We start from the raw sequence: 14,709 nt of genomic DNA, 5'->3' as shown, positions 1-14,709 counted from the left end.
ATGCCTGTAGACAGGGAGGAGTTTATTGTTGCAATGATAAGTGGAGAGAGAGCAGGAAGGGAGGCCTTGACAAAGCTGGAGGGGATGGGGTCAAGAGTGCAGGTGGCAGTTTTCATTCCGATGAGGGGTTCAGAGAGGTCAGTAGGGGAGACTGGGGAGAATTGAGACAGGGGATGGCAGGATAAGGGGGGGCAGGTGGTTTGAGGGGGAGCGGGTGCGGCGGTGGTCAAGCTGTTGTAGATGTTTTCAATTTTGCGTTGGAAGAATGAAAGGAAGGAGATGCAGTTGTCTATTGTGAATGACTGGGTGGTGGTGTTCAGGGGGCTGAGGAGTTTGTTTATTGTAGAGAAGAGTGCTTTTGGGTTTCCGGAGCCAGAGTGGATAATTTGAGAGTAGTAGGCGGAGCGGGCATGGGAGAGGGCATCTTTATAGTGTTGTATGTGGTCCTTGTAGGCCTGGGAGTGAACTGTGAGACCTGTTTTATTGCGGAGTCTTTCAAGTTGGCGAGCACGAGTTTTCATCAGGCGGAGTTCAGGGGTAAACCAGGGAGCAGAATGGGTGAAAGAAACTGTTTTGGTTTTTATAGGCGCAAGTTGGTCAAGGCAGGAGGAGAGAGTGTGGTTGTAGTAGTCAGTGAGGTCAGAAGGGGTGTGGAGGTCAACGAAGGGAGAAGTGGACATTTTTTCAGAGAGGGTCGATGAGAATGAGGTAGGTGAAAGAGCGTTTAGCTTACGGAAGTTGATAGTGCGATAATGCCTTGGTGCTGCGGTGGGGATGTTGATGGTCAGAGTGATGGCTAGGTGGTCAAAGAGAGTGAGGTCGGAGCCAGAGAGATGGTGCAAAATTAGTCCAGTAGAGCAGACAAGGTCCAAAATGTGACCACGGTTATGGGTAGGAAAGTTGACATGTTGAGTGAGGTTAAAGCAGGTGAGTAAATCAGTGAAGTCAGTGGTTAGCGTGGAGTCAGTGGAGTCCATGTGGATATTGAAATCACCAAGGAGGAGGATTGAGGGGGAGAGGGAACATAGCTGGGTCAGAAAGTAGGAGAAGTCAGACAGGAATGATGGGTGTGGTTTGGCATACCAAAACCGAGTCTGCCTTATTTCCACAGTGGCAGAGAAAGTGACTTTGCCCTTCTCAAGCTTGCATTGGATCGCCTGATAAGTAATCACACCTACTTGTCAGGGGAGTACAAATATCAAGTACTCTTAACCCACCTGAAGCTACCAATTGCATACAAACTTGCTCAGGCCTACGTGCATGATCCAAAGCCATACACGGTGGCCTTACGGGCCCTGCGGGACAAGTATGGACAGCCAAGGCAACTCGTACAGAGCGAAATTGGTGCCATCATGAACATGGCACCAGTGAGGACTGGAGATGCAGAAGCCTTTGAAGAATTTGCTCTCGCAGTGCACTCCCTTGTGGGTATGTTACAATCCCTCGAGGGTGAGCATGGATCTGAACTACGATGTGGCTCACATGTAGACAGGCTAATTAGCAAACTGCCTCCGAGCTATCGTGATGGATTTATTGAGCACTGCATTAACCAAGGACTTTTAAATGCAGATTCTAATCAGACCTACACGTTGCACCATCTGGCAGCTTGGCTGCAGGCGAAGGCCCGAGCTAAACGTATAGCGAACCAAGCTGCTGTCCTCTACAAATGTGAGGGCCAGGGATTAGAGAGAAAGGAACAGCATTCTTCATCTTTCAAGAAGAAAGAATCACAGGCCTCGGTGTTTCACAACTCTGAGTCACCAATAGCTGGCACGAGGCCACAGCCATTGCGTAATGTTTCTTCAACAACCAAGACCAAGCCTTATTGTCCTCATTGTGACACCAGTGATCATTACCTCGGTTCCTGTGCGGAATTCAAGAAGCTTTCCACAGACCATATTATTAAGTGGATAAGGGAACATGACTGTTGCTGGAGGTGCGGTAGGTCACACCCAGCTGATGGCTGTACACTTAGGAAGCCATGCATTGCTTGCAACGAGTTGCACCTAACCATCCTACATGATGCAGCGCAGAGATCCAGCGATACCGTCCTCATGACAGGCTCTGCACCATCTGCAGTGTACCTTGACAAGCCTTCCCGTCCACATGATGTCCTGTTAAAGGTCGTAAAGGTGCTTCTTCGTGGCCCACAAGGGTCCATAGAGACCTATGCCATTCTAGACGATAGTTCAGAAAGGACTATGCTTTTGAATTCAATAACGGAGCGGCTGAACCTCGTGGGTAAACCTGAAGCATTACTGCTCAAGACAGTGCGAGAAGATAAGTTGCAGTGTACCGGGGCTTCTGTCAAGCTTCAGATATCATCGGTCGAGAACCCGAACCAGAGGTATGGGATAGATGCAGCATTCACTGCCACAATGCTGCGCTTATCTGAGTATTCGTACCCAGTGGCCGATCTTCAGAAACGGCACCCCCACCTAGCTGGGATACCACTCCCTTTGATTAACAAGGCTCAACCAACAATATTGATCGGGTCAGACTATCCGCACCTCATCTTACCAAAGCAACCTGTGCGATTTGGCCCCATGGGTGCTCCAGTAGCAGTTTGTACCAACCTGGGCTGGTCACTACAAGGACCGGTCAGCGTACTAGAGCAAAGTGATGTGACTGAGCTCCGGAAGTCAACCTTCTCTGGAACAATGTCGGTGGACATACAGGCCTTCCCTGACCCTTCACAGTACAAGACTTGGAACACTATGGTTGTGGCTGCACAGCAGTGTCCCAACGGGGTGGCCTACGATCAAGACTATCTTACCTTAAGCGCTCACCAGCATGGGGAGATAGAGAATCTTCTGCTTCAACGCTCACAGCACAATAGTTTTCCGGACGAAGTCCAGATACTTGCCACGGGTAGGGATTTACCCATCAGAGGTCGACTGGCATCTCTCTCACCTGAATATGACTGTACCCTTGGTCTCATCAGAGTAGGAGGAAGACTACGCCATGCGGATGTCCTTACACAAGATGCTGTGCATCCTATTGTTTTAGATCCTCCTCACCCAGTAACCAAGCTCCTCATTCAAGAATGTGATGACCAACTGCTTCACTGTGGTCCGGAGAGAATTCTTGCTGAAGTACGTAGCAAGTACGGGATTCTGCGTGGTTGAGAGGCTATTCGTCGACACCAACATCAATGCCACGAGTGCCGAAGATGGCGTGCCAATCCAGAGGTGCCAAGGATGGCTGATCTACCTTCTGCTCGGTTACGACTATACAAGCCTGCCTTCTACTCTACTGGAGTGGACTGCTTCGGTCCTTTCACCATAAAAATTGGAAGACGAACGGAGAAGCGCTGGGGTATAATCCTCAAGTGCCTCACTACCCGCAGCGTACATCTGGGCCTCCTGGAGGGCCTTGATGCTGAAGCCTTCCTAATGTCCGTCCGTCGCCTCATCGCCCGTAGAGGGAAACCTCACGAGACCTTTCCGGGCTCAGATGACCGTGCTCGAACTGCCAGCGTTCAAGTTCGTGGCAAGAACTATGTTCGACCACTTGCTAAATTGATCCGGCTGTCGAAGCTTCAATATGATGGGTGAGGGGTGAATGGACTGAAAGGCTTTCCCTTTTTTCAAATTTATTGCACAAATTTGGGGGTGGCTGTTAGAAAGTCTCTGATGTTATGCGTACGATATACGTGAACGTTTCCTGCTTTGCTTAGGAATGTTTTCTTGCAATATGTTGATGCCATGTTGGTGTAGTGTGAGCCTGTAATTCTTACTTTTTTCTCTTAATTTGCACCGGAAAGGGAGGAGACTTCCGGCTTCTTGCTGATGGCTCGTGTGAGCGAGTTGATTGCCGCCATCTTTGCCTTGTTTTATTAAATGTTGTGCCGAAAGGGAGTTTAGTGTCTCGTCCTGTCCGAACCGTTTGATCACGGCCCTTTTCCTGGATCCACTGTTCTCTATTATCCTCCATACTAGCTAGCCTTTACCGTAGGATTTCAAACCCTACTTTTCAGTGAATATCGGAAAGACGAAGGTGATGGCAAGTGGTAAAGCATGTGGTGAGGTGGAAAGAACTGGGAAGTGGCCGTGTGCTGCGTGCTGCTTTGACATGCAGGCCCTCATGGCGCAGCTACAGGCGGTCATACAATTGGAGATGGCAAAGAGTAGTAAGCAGATGGACAATGAAATGGATGCTCAGAGTAATAAACTTGAAGAGCAAGTGGGAAGCCAAATTGGGAAGTTAGACAGCAAAATTGGGGGAATGAGAAATGATTTGGGAAGCAAATTGGGGGGATTAGGAAGCAAATTCGGGGGACTAGGAAGCAGATTGGGGGATTAGGAAATCAAATTGAAGGGTTTAGAACCCGAATAGGTGGCCAGATAAAAGCATTGGGGAAGGACTTTGACCGCAGGTCAAGCGGGAATAGCGCATTTGTACGTGACAGGAGCGCGGGAGAAGCGACGTTGAGCAAGGCAAAGTCACGTGGTGTAGATCGTGACCCGGGGTATGGGGAAGCCGGCGACCACCGAAGTAGAGAAAATTTTAATAGAGCCAGCGGTCGTCGAGGGAAAAGACATTGAAATTAAAGAAAAAGAAATTAGAATCGAATCAATCGAACAAATAGTCGAAATTGAAAATGAAAAGACGACGGAGGTAGTCCAGGAATTGAAGGGAGAGATGGATAATGCACAGAGTCCGTGCTCGCATCATGATGCCGTGCTTAATCCTTATAAAGATTTGCAGGTGTTGGAGCGAGGAGGAAGAGGAAGCGCCCAGGTGAGTCGGGCTGTGGTTGGTGCAAAAATAATTTTCGCGCGCTTGGGATGCAGGCGTAACCCGGGCGCTCGTAAAAGGGCCGTGGTGCGCTGTGTGAATGGCAATGGCGCGCGTGTGAGGAAAAGGTGTGTGAAGGTGAACGGCGCGCGTGTGCGAATGACGACAGAGTATGGGAGTGATACCGAGTGCGAGAGTGAATGCACATCGGAGTGTGGAAGTGGAACGACAAGTGATACGGAGAGTGAGATAGATGAGGAGTGGGTGCGAGGTTGCACACTTGGAATGGTTGAGCGTGTGCGAGGAGGCACACCTGAGTTGGTGGTGGAGAGCATGATGGGGAGTGTTACAGGGGATGTAACGGAAGAGTGCACGCCCGTGGTGGTTACGGAATACGTAACGGGGGTGAGTGCACGCGAGGTGTGCGAACGACGAGTGTGCGCCAAGGTGTGTTATGGAGTGTGCAAACAGCGAGTGGTGTGTAACAGAGAGTGCGGTGGTGGAATTGACGGAGTGTATGGGATGTATGAGTAAAGAATGGAATGAGTGGTGTGAGCATGCGAGTAGGGCATCGACGTTGACCGGGGCAGCGTTTAGGCTGACGGATAGCCGACACGAGCCCTCGGTCCGTGACGGGCGGTGTGTGCTGCGGGAACCGGCGGGGATCGGTGTCGCGGCGCTCCTGTTCGGAGCGTCGTGCATGATTCGGGCCGGGCCCCGCCCTGCACGGTCGAGTCCGCGCTTTGCCAGGCAAAGCGGGCGGCTCGGTTCGAGAGGAAGGAGGAGGAGCCGGCGCGGCGCCCCCTTGTGGTGGCGGCGCTCCACCCGGGCAAGGCTATGCCATCGCGCTTGGGAGCGCAAGGCCCCGTGCCGGGATGGTGCTTGGAGCCTTGGCCCGAGCAAACCTCCCCCCCTGAACCAAATGCCGGACGGCCCCAACCTGCAGCAGACCAAACCACCCGTATCCATTGCTCGGCTTGGTGAAGCCGAGCTTTAATGATGTATTGACGTTCCGGGTGGCTCAAGTTGAATGGACTGTGATGGCAATAGTGATGGTGTAAAAGGGAAATTGATGGCAAATGGTATATGGTGTAGAGGGATGGTAGATTTACCATCCCTCACATCGTATGCGGGGGCAGAGGAGCTATAGTTTTATGGGGTAGGGCAGTGAAAACCAAGCCAGGGAGGGTTTGGATAATGATAGGGATTTAGAAAGATGACCATAGGTAACTGTAGATTTAAGTAGCGACATCATACCTGTAGTAGGGGACGTAGGTAGATTAGTTTGGATGATAACGACGTGGGATGTGCAATAGTATAAGGGAAGACGGGAAGTTAGTGGACTAAGTAGGGCAAGCACTAAGTTAGTGGGAAAACCAGGTAGATCAGATGATGCAGTGTGTGTGTAGGAAGTGATTGAGCAGAGTATTGTGAAAGGTGGGATTGTGCATTGAGTTGAGTGTATTGTATTGAGTGAATGGTCCTGGAGGGAAGGAGGGTGCAAGTGCCACCAGGTGTGCAGGTGCCACCAGGTGTGCAAGTGCCACCAGGTGTGCAAGTGCCACCAGGTGTGCAGGTGCCACCAGGTGTGCAAGTGCCACCAGGTGTGTGGGCACAAGGTGTGCAAGTGAAAGTACCGGTGAATGAAGAATGGTTACATGGAATAAATGGTATGGAATACATGGAGTATGGAATGGATGGTGTGGAGTGAGTAGTGTGGAATACGTGGAGTGGAGTAGTTGGTGCGAAAGGAGTGGATGGGGAAGGATAGACCCCCCCCTTCACGAGTACACGGGTGGGGTAGTTTAAAAGTTATGTAGAGGGAGTAGGTAAATTGTGTTTGGATATTGGCATCTGTGGTGCGAGAGTCGCAGAGTACTGCTTGGATGGGTGCATTAGTGGAACGAAATCGGCTGGGCGTGTGGCCTGTTAGTACGTATGGTTAAATGGGCACTCCGCCACTGTTAGTCTGTCGGCCAGGTGAGGCCGCAGGTAGGCTCTGGGAGCCAGTAGAGTTGTTCAATGGGGCCCGACGATCCGGAGGACGGACCCAGGTAGCCCGACGCCAGAGAGGGCGGTAGTGGGGTAAGGGAGCCAGAGGGCCTTCCCCAGGTAGGTTAGGGTAAGGAGCAGGTAAGCTCGGGAGACAACTGCAGTGGCGGAGGTGTGCAGGTGAGCGGACCTGCTGGGAGCTCCACACGACCCAGCCTTGAAATTGTGCGAGGGCACAGGGTGAAGAATCGGGGGAGTGAGACCCCAAATTGGTGAGCACCACAGTTTGGTCAATGGGAGTTCGGTTTTTAGAACCACATAGTGTAAAATGGCCAATGGTTTTGCAGGGAAAGACCCCGGGTAGAGTAAAAGTGTTAAAGTCATTTAGAAGATAGTTAGGATTGAAGTCTCTTCGCACCATCTGCATCCACTCACCAGGGTGATAGGACTCAACACCACCGGTTTTTTGCAAATGTCTGGTATGTAAGACGCATCATGACGTGGGGGTGACATTGTGCTTGTTATTCCATCTCTTCCTCCTTATGAGGGATTGATGGTAAATTCGGAATAAAGGGATTAATGAGAAATTGGGATTGATGACGAATTTGGTATAGAGGGGAGATATGGGGAAGACAAGACGTAGCGACGAATTTGTAAATTGTGTAAATATGGGGTAAGGGCAAGGGTAGATTAGGTGACAGGGGGGAGCATACGCTAGGGACGATCTTTCTCCGCTCGCTCTCCAACGCACCTCACCTCTGCATTACCTTGTGTTAACGTGTACTCTTGCGCCCTTGCACCCCGCTAACCCTGCTTTGTCTTCCTTCCCCACTCATGGACCGTGGTCTTTGTGTGCCGAGGGGAAAGTGTGCAGGTGTCGCAGTTGTGTGCCCGCACCCTCGCTGCTGCCTGCCTGGACCGGTACCACACTTATGGACCGCACATTGTTGTGGCCGAGCACCACCATATGGACCACAGGTCTGTGGCTGAGCACCACATTCATGGACCCCACATTTTGGGGCCTGGCACCTCTGCTGGGGACCGGCCGTTGTGGCCAGGGAGATCTTGCTTGCGGACCATGGCAAAGGTGGCACCTAAGGCAAGCAGGTGAACCACCTTTAGTTGGCCCCTGCTGGCCCTAATTTTAAAAAAGTGGACGCGTTTTGTGCCTTTTTTTATTATTACCAAATAGGCAGCAAGCACAGAAGTCATCCAGAACCAGCGGCCCAGCAGAGGAGACGTCGCAAGGCTTCGTTTATTGCAATGTATGACTGTGCACCGGATGGTGCTTTTTGTGCATATTGGTGTTTTGGTGCTTTTTGTGCATATTGGTGTTTTGGTGCTTTTTGTTCTATGGTGCTTATTGGTGCTGGTGGTATCGGTGCAGTGCAGTGTATGCTTTCTTCTTTTCAAAACATCTTCTTTTTGTTTCCCAAAAGACAGGTCCTGGGTTCGCGTTTGTAAATACCAAATAGTGTCTTTGTAAATAATGCTCCCCACCGTCCATGTTTAGTTTTGAAATTAATTCCGTGATTCGGTTATCCTGTGGGCATGAATCTGTTAGATAGAATGCAACACAGCAGGCGGGACATACTTAATGGTTTTAAAAATGTCGCACTCAGGGTGAAGTTAATAGTAGAGGGTTACCACACCTGAGTGTCACACTAAGTTAAAGTTCTTTCGGGCCGGGACGGCCCTGGAGGTAATGAGGGTGCAGTGTTGTGGTTTTTAGAACCCTCCACTTTGTAAATATCTGTAATATTCCCTTATAAATAATCCCCTGTACATAATCCCATTTTTGGTGTAAAGGTCAAAGGTCGCACCCTAGTTAGGCCACGAGCAACACGTAGCACACCTTAGGATCTCTATAGATATCTCATTAGTATGTGTGTAATTAAGGCTGTGTTCCCAGTAGTTTGAATCTATGTTGCATCAAGATCCGGATTCGGCTCCTAGAATTTTTAAAGTGATTCTTCACCATCGGGAGATTGGGCCAAGAACGACACATAGCAGGATATCTCAAAAAGTTGTGGACTGATGATTTTGATTAAATGTGATTCTGTATTGTGATTTTCTGAAGCGCGTGCGATTTGGTCTCTTCCGAAGACAGAAGCCTCTTCCGGAAGATTGCTTTGCGCCGAACAGGCAGAAGAGAAGCAAGATGGCGGCCAAACATGTATTACTCGCGCTCATGATGGAATAATTAGACAAAGATGACAGGACATCACAAGTTGATGCAAATATCCAGATTGTGTTTTCACTTGCAAGTTTTGCTGCGTAAGTATAACCTCTTCTCTTCCGCCTCTTCCTCTTCTTACCGCCTCTCCTGCTGGATAACGGAAGAGGCAGAAGAACTTCCGAGAAGAGAAGAGTCCATATCAAACGACGGGAAGGTCTACTCTGGGATCTTCGTTCTTATTTCATTCAGCATTATTATCCGGAAGTAAAGGTTCACGTGTTCATTTCACGTGTGCAAAAACAAACTCCATTTTACGTGTGCATGGACGTGTAATTCACTTATGTAAAATAAATAAATTATCAGATGGGAAATTGCTGATTGATATTTCGTTCGGAGCGATTATACACCGCCCAAAGGAAAAATTTCACCGATTTAAAACAGAGTGAATTCACCGAGCGAATTTCATCGAATTTCACCGAGTTTCAGGAAATTACAGAGAGATATTTCTTCGTTTTAATTTTATTAGTTACGAGCAGAAGCACACGGCGTTGCCGGGTGGGGGAGGGAGGAGGGAGGGACGGGGGAGGTGGGGGCGCAGGGGGGAGAGGGGAAGGGCACGTACACTTTAAATATGTATATACATGTGGGATGTGTGTTGGTGTGTATGTGTATATATGTGTGTGTGTGTGTGTATATGTGTGTGTGTGTGTAAAAAAAAATGTGCATATATATATATATATATGTGTGTGTATGTGTATGCATGTGTGTTGGTGTACGTGTGTGTGTGTATGTGTGTGTGTGTGTGTGTGTGTGCCATGTGCTGTGTCATAAAAGAGCAGCACATGGTAACTTCAGTGGTGGTGTGATCTCCTTCATCGCTGTTCTGCACGAGCTTCCTCACGTATCGTTTGGAGGTAGTTTGGTCGCTCGACCTTTCGGCGTGGAATCCAATTATGCTAAGGAAGGGAAGAGCATACCTGTGTTTATGGATGCAGGTGGTTTGTTATTTATTTTATTTTCAAACAAAGTCAAGGCTCGTATAAGCGCCAACACACACTCGTATAAAAACATATAATAAAGGGAGCAGGACACAAGAGGGGGAGAGAGGGAAGCACAACAGTAGAGAACATGCACATTGGGAGATCTGTGGAAGGGAGAGGGCTGTGGCGGGGTACACGGTATAAACAAGATGGACGCTACAGGGGATTTCAGGAAAGAAAACGGAATTTCAAGAGGTGGGCTTGGCATGGATTAACGGGGGTGAAAAAGATCAATGTTTTGGATGTGGGAACACAAGAGATGGTGGTGAACAGCTGTTTTGAAGACCTGGAGGTAGAAGTGGGATTGAAGAGAGTGAAGGAGTTTGTTGCAGATGCGGGAGAAAAGAGGAATGAAAGAGTGAAGGTGAGCAGAGAGCCTAGATTTTGGCAGTTTAACCATAAGAGGGTTGCAGGCAGATCTTGTGCGACCTGTAGGAATATTTGGGGTTCAGAGCACAGACAGAGCTGTGGGAGCAAGGCCGGAGAGGAGTCGGTAGAAGACAGAAAGACCACCAACCTGCCTGCAGTGAGTAAGTGAAAGGCCCTCGGAGTTAACTTCATCACAGGAGATTCCAATGATGCTGAAAGCTTTCGTTTCAACAGCGTGAAGCCGAGCTAGGTGTGAGGCAGGAGCACCGGCTCAGAGGGGAGAACAGTATTCCATTGAGCTGCGGATGAAAGCCTTGTATGTGATGAGAAGCTCAGGTGTGCCAAGGAAGGACTTCGCACGACGGAGGATGCCCAGTCGGCGACTGGCTTTGGAGGCCAGCTTGGAAATGTGGTCTTCCCAAGAAAGATCATGGCAGATAGTGAGACCCAAGAGCTTGAGCGACAGAACTTCTTGGAGAGGATTGTTGAGAAAGTAGATGGGAGGGTTGTCCAGTCGGTCTTTTCGGAGAGACATAGTAAGAGTGTGAGATTTGTCAGGATTGAAAGGCATGTTCCACTTGTTTGCCCAGTCTGTGATTTTGTCTAGGTCTGCAGAGAGTGAGGAGGCTGCAGACTGCCGATCTGAGGGATGAGGAATGGAGCGGCAGAGAGTGGAGTCATCAGCAAAGAGATAGAGAGGATTTTCAAGAGAGTCGGAGAAATCATTGATGAAGCCCAGAAAAAGCACAGGGCCCAGAACACTGCCTTGGGGATCTCCAGCCTGAACAGGAAGGGGAGATGAGAAAAACCCATTCAGGGCCACACGTTGACTATGACCGGAGAGGAAGTCCGCAAGCCATGAGTGGAGGTTTCCATAGATACCATAGGATGGGAGATTGGTGAGCAGAGCTGGGTGCCAGACCGTATCGAAGGCACGTGATATGTCAAGGGGGACAGCTCTGATTTCCTGTTTGGCATTGAGGACCTCCATCCATTGCTGAGACGGCAGAAGCAGCATGTCCAGAGTGGAGTGACCTGGTCTGAATCCAAATTGATGATCAGAGATCAAGCCATTAGTGAAGAGGAAGGATTTGATATCAGAAGCAATATTGGATTCCATGAGCTGATAATTGGGAGCAGGCTGATTGGTCTGTAGTTGCAAGGATCTGTTTTTGCACCTTTTTTGTGAAAAACGGTAATGTTGGCTGATTTCCAAGCAGATGGCAGATGCCCTTGAGCAAAAGAGAGGGTGAAGAGAATAGAGAGAGGGTGAAGAGAATAGAGAGAGGGTGAGATAGAGCGGCAGAGCAGGATCTTAGGACCCGTGGGCTGATGTCGTCTGGTCCAGTTGCAGAATCAGAGTCGAGGTTTGAAAAAACTTCTCCACCTTGTCGGGAGAGAAGGACACAGAGCAGCTGGGTATGACTGGGTAAGGTGGGAACAGAGAGAGATGGGTTTGGGACATAAGATTTTGAAGCAAACAGAGTTGAGGCATTTGACTTTGTCACGTGCGGTGTCAACTGTGTCACCATTTGAGGTAAGGGAGGGGGAACAAACACCAGAAACGGATTTGACCAGACGCCACCAGGATTTGGAGGAAGGAGACAGGTTTGAGAGTTCATTCTTGAGTTTGGAGAGATAGTGCTTCCTGGCACTCCTGAGGGTAGACACACACTTGTTCCGAGTTTGGTGGAAGGAACTGAGATTGCCTTCAGTTGGATTAGCCTTCGAAGAGGCAAAGGCAAGTTGTTTCAGGGCAACTGCCTCAACACAAGACTCAGTGTACCATGGACGGGAGGAAGGGTAAGACAACTGAAGACGAGATGGGATAAATCTGTGCATGAGAGAGAGCAGTTTGCTTTGGAAGAATTCCCAGGAAGAATTGATGTCAGAGGCAGTAGAGATGGGAGACCAGTCCAGGTGATTGATGGCTGCTTGCAGACCGTGCCAGTCGGCCTGAGTGAAATGCCAGACTCGTCGGCGCTGAGGAGGCTCTCTGAGAATGGCCAGAGAGATGTTCACTTTAACAAGCACATGATCAGAATAACCGATTGGAGCAGAAGAAGAGCAGCAGACATTTGCAGGGAAGTTTGTCATAACCAAGTCTAGAAGAGAAGATACTCCATTGACTGAGATCCGGGTCGGGAAATTTACAGATTGTGTCAGTCCCAGTGTGTCACAGAAGTCCTTTGCCGCGATGCCATGGCTTGTGAGAGAGGAACCCACACCCAACCAGCTGGCGTGATGACATTTGAAGGGGAGGGTTGAGGGGGGAGATTAGAAGGCAAGGGGTGTGGGGGGGGGGGTATTTAAAGGGGAGAGTTTATGGGGGAGAAATGAAGGGAAAGGGTGTGGGGGGAGTTTTGAAAGGGAGTGGTAGCGGGCAGGTAGTGATGGAATGGGGGTATAGAGTGGGATGCTGGTAAGAGATAGGGTTGGTAGGATCGGGGCGAGTACCAGGAGAGGAGGGAACAGACAGGGAAGGGTTTGGCACTGAAGATGTACAAAAGTAGCGATTAATGAAATACGAACATCAACTGCAAACAAACTGGGGTTCTCGGGATTTTCAAGTCAGATACATTTGAAAACGTTGGAGGAAGGGTGGAATGAAAGTGAGTTTAGAGTTTTGAGAAGGGAAAAACTGTAAGAGGTTAAACTTTTATAAAGGGAATGATTTAAAAGAGCGATTTGAAAACAGCCTTTTGAAAAGAAGAAGAAGAGTGAATTGTAATAGAAGAGAGTAAACAACGCGGAAGAAGGAAGTTTAAACATTTTAAAACAAAACAGTGAAGACCGTCTGGGAATTCACTGAAAAGAGGGCAGGGAGTCTAAAGATCAGCATGACCGAGCTCGAGGAACCGGGACGGTAGACGGCTTGAGACAGGTATTCATTGTGAATTGGCACACCTGAGGACGATAGGTGTGACTTACCATACGAAGATCTACCAGATCCTGGAGCATGAAACGGATGCGTGGCACCATTTTCCGCTCCTTCATTAATTTGTCCAAAAAAGTGAAATACTCATCCATCTGTGAAGACAGAAAAACATGGTGCTCGGTGAGCAAAACGAAGACGAGCAAGAAGGATGATTTTAAAGGGGAAGTTGAAGAGTAAAGGTGTTTATGGAAACTCCAAAGTGAAGGTTCATTACCATTTTGGCTTGCGTCGAGTCGATGACCTTTCCAGCAATTCCAATGAGACGACAGAAGCACTCGAGAGATTGCTCATTCCCATCCTGGAGCAATCCCTTACCTGTGTTGGTGATAAATGATTCGTCCAATACCTGTGCGTTGAAAAGCTCCCCGATGAAGACCACGTGGCCCAGCGCGCGCTGTCGACCTTTCTCTTTGGATGCGTCATCATCCGAGCTGGAGTTCGCATCATTCCCCATTCTCAACTCATTCTTGCAGCTTTCAATGAGGAGCGTGTGGAAGTTGAGGACCTTTCCAGGTTTATCTCTTCCTTGTACCTCAATCTATGAAAACATCAAAGAATGGTGGATGTTGTTGAAGAAAAGGGGGTACCTGTTTATTAAATACTTTCTAAACAGGTGTGGGTCAAGGGAGATAAATTGAGAAAATCAAAAGTGAAAAAAAGAAGGGAAGGAGTGCAGTGAGGCCTATAATAGAGGGAGTGAAAAAAAGAAGGGAAGGAGTGCAGTGAGGCCTGTAATGGAGGGTAAACAAGTTTGGGAGGAAATATCACCAAGGAAATGAGAGTAATGCACACTGTGTATCAGTTTGTGAAAGGGGAGTGGGGAAGGAGGGGGTGGTAGGAGGAGGTGGTTGGAGGTGGGAGGAGGAGGTGGTAAGAGGGGGTGGTAAGAGGGGGTGGTAGGGGGTGGTAGGAGGCGGTGGTCGGAGAAAATGGTAGGAGGGCAATGGTAAGAGGGGGTGGTAGGAGTAGGTGGTAGGAGATGGTAGGAGGAGGTGTTAGGAGGGGGTGGTAGGAGGGGGTAGGATGGGGTGGTGGTAGGAGGGGGTAGTAGGAGGTGGTAGGAGGTGATAGGAGGGGCGCAGAGCAGATATTTCACAAGTTTCAGAAAATGATGTCTGTTGGTATGGTGTTCTTCCTCTCATGAGTTGTGGTAGTGGTTAACTTAACTCACCTTTGCAAGGTGGTGACACACGTGTGCGTACACCTCAGAAAATTTGGATTCCTTTATCGCCTTGTCCAGGACAAGCTGTACAATGTCCTCAAGATCTTCTTCTTTGGTGATATTGACCGTCTTCATCTGATTTATGAGGCGGCCAAAATTTTCCGGTGTCATTTTGTTGAGGAGAACTCGAAACTGTCGACATACATCCTTGGGGAAGGAAATGGGAATAAAACAAAGGAGGTGTCATTGGTGAGGTGTCAAAATAATAAATGAGAGAAGAAAGGAAAGT

General features: G+C 49.0%; 1 long non-coding RNA gene across 1 annotated transcript; it reads right to left on the bottom strand.

Moving 5' to 3' along the window:
* Nucleotides 1–9,727: 9,727 nt before the first annotated feature.
* On the bottom strand, nucleotides 9,728–14,568 carry LOC144892796 (uncharacterized). The gene is made up of 3 exons (XR_013623948.1): nucleotides 14,430–14,568; nucleotides 13,252–13,796; nucleotides 9,728–9,867 (listed from the first exon to the last, which is right to left on the bottom strand). It is a non-coding gene; the product is annotated as an uncharacterized LOC144892796 (long non-coding RNA).
* Between the last annotated feature and the right edge of the window lie 141 nt (nucleotides 14,569–14,709).

This window comes from Myxine glutinosa, chromosome 7, assembly GCF_964187855.1.
Source record: "Myxine glutinosa chromosome 7, kmMyxGlut1.1, whole genome shotgun sequence".
Taxonomy (NCBI): Eukaryota; Metazoa; Chordata; class Myxini; order Myxiniformes; family Myxinidae; genus Myxine; species Myxine glutinosa.
Note: the sequence above shows the minus strand (reverse complement) of the source record. Positions and strands in the feature narration are given on the sequence as shown.